Source organism: Atta colombica, unplaced genomic scaffold (assembly GCF_001594045.1).
Source record: "Atta colombica isolate Treedump-2 unplaced genomic scaffold, Acol1.0 scaffold205, whole genome shotgun sequence".
Lineage (NCBI taxonomy): Eukaryota > Metazoa > Arthropoda > Insecta > Hymenoptera > Formicidae > Atta > Atta colombica.
Window position 1 is genome coordinate 2,827,560 of NW_017259300.1, and position 2,849 is coordinate 2,830,408.

The following is a 2,849-nucleotide window of genomic DNA, read 5'->3' on the forward strand; positions in this document are numbered from 1 at the left end:
TTTCAATATGAATGATAATAATATAATATATAATAAACTGTATATTTATTCTATATACTGTACATTAAATCCAAATAATATAATCTAACTTGAGAATGAATGATGTAATATGTCATTAATCGTTCTATTTCTGCTTCATTAATATGCAAAGGATATCGTGTTACTTCCGGCGAGATCAAAATACGTTATTCTATCTCTCGTGCTCCATAGAGCGATATATGATGCGTTAACTGCAACTGCACAGAGTGCAAATGTTCCCACAAGAGATTTCGATCTTCTTATCTACCACGATAGCTACATGCAGATTTCGTTTTCTGAACAGATACGCTCTTTAATTATAAACGAGAGCTTTAATTATAAACCAGTGAATGCAGAGGTTAAATTATCACGACCATGGATTTTACTGATAGCTACACGTATTATTGCAAGAAACTGGGAAATCTCTCGCGGGAAAATTAAATCCGAAACTTTCCGTTTGCTTTTCACAATCTGACGGATTTTTAATGTCGCGCACACAAAGAAACTTTTCATATCTCGACAATCGATATCGCTCGGGGCGAAAGATGATGCGATTTCGAACAAAAGTTATATACGTGCTATTGTTCCAACTTACGCTTTCAAACTTTCAAAAAACAAAAGCAACTGTCAGATCTATGCCGAGTTAAAGATTTATATTTCAGAAAAGTAGATTGAACTTATCTTGTTTTCTTCTTCTGAGATAGTATTATATATACGCAAGAGAATACTTAAATCGAATAAATATGTCTCGAATAAATATGTTTCATGAATAAATATTTAAATTCACTTAATATAAGAGCATCTAATATGAATAAATTTATTTAAATTCATTTAATATGAAAGCACGATTTAAATAAATTTATTTAAATTCCATGCGTGTTGCAATAGATTAAATTATAGTAGATAGAGTGGTGAATTTGGTAGTTACCCGCATTATTGGATTAGTGCACATTAAAGGCTACTTCATATAAATGCAATGATATAATACAATCAACTTTGAAATAATATGTATGTTAAATAATGCAACAATAAACAATGTGCATTGAGAAAAATTTCTGGTTGAAAATGGATAAAACAAGATGATACTAATATTAATATCAATCAAAATTCCAGTCATCTTATTTGTTTAATTAGATCTGGTCTTAATTAGAATTCTGATTGAATACGAATCTTTTAATCCGCTTATTTTTAACAAGAAATTTGTCTCAGCGCATTATTAGATATTTAGTCATTTAAAATACTTATTTTTACATTTAACTTTGCTAATTTCATGATAGCACATGGGAAGAACGATTTTGCTGAAGTATTAAAAAAAATTTAGATACAATAGATATAGATGTAAAAATAATTTGGCTTCAAGTATCAAAATAATCATGTAGAATATATAAACTTGTTAGAATAAAATTTTTTGCAGCATTGTCATCAACGCTTAGCATTCTTCATAATTATTTTAATGATTTAATAAAATTATTTCTAGATTTATATCTAAAAATTTGCTGAATTTTTAGATACTTTAGTAAAATTGTTCTTTCCATGCAGCTTTTAATACATAGAGAACTGTAAATAATATTATAGAATTCTGTGTAGTATATTTAATGGAATTGGCAGATTCATATAGGGACAGATACCTTATGCAAAATTTACTTTTCTGGTAAATAAACAATCGTCATGTAGTTATAAAATACTTTTTACATTTCGTAAAATAAATTCTATGCTACTATATTTTTCGATCTATAAATTGCAATCTATAAATATCAATAAAATTTACTTTATCGACGAATATTTTTTGCCTTAGCGCTGACAAAATTTACTTTGCTATAATAAAACTTAAATGAATTTATAATTATAATGTACTGTTCATCTTATATATCCGATATATTTTACTTTCAAGCAAGTAAAGTTTTTCATAAGTTCGATAAAAATAGCCAGAATATTTTTCCTAGACTTGTAAAAAAACTATCCATATTTCTCCGTATACCTATATGGATACATTGAAAAATAAATTTGCTGAATTTTATTAAATATTTGTTTAAATAGTACTAACAAAATATTTACTTACAATAAATAAACATTTATTTAAAATAAAAAAATATACTTAAATTATACTTAAATTAAATAAATATATGTTTATATTTAGTAAATTTCGTTAAGACCATTCAAACAAATATTTAATAAAATTCAGTAAATTTTTTTCAGTGCACTAATCTAATGTAATGGAAGTGACCGAATTCGTCGTAAGTTATCAACTTCACTCAGATATCATTCATTTTTTAGGTATAATTCTTACTTAGAAACAGGAGAGAATTTATTGAGTTAAACCAAATCTATATTTCTTTTATATAATCGAAAACATACTTGAGCGCAAGAGAAATACGCCCGGTAATTGGTTTAAGTATAATCCTTCGTCAACGGCGCAATATTGACAGCAATAGGAATTCCATTAGGAAATTCGAAAGATCCCGGGATAGAAGGGTGCATGTTTGCTAATTAGGCCATTTACAAGCTCGTTTGTCATGGGGCACTGTGCACGACACTGTGACATATCGCAGAAGCGATTGGCGAACGACCATGAACCACGTTGGCAGTTGAGGTCGGCTTTCCTAACAGGTGACCTCTTATCCATGAGAATCTAATTACATAACGCGGCCGACCGCCAGCGTCGACGTCGACGTTCACGATGATGAAAAAAAGAAGACAAGTCGCCAAAGTGCTGTAAAAAGATCTTTCATGGCTTTACACGTGAAAGTGTCACAAAGGTGCAGGTGAAAGAAAATTCCGGAGAATTTCAATTACATATGATAATTCAACACTTTTTTGGGATCTGAATAAAC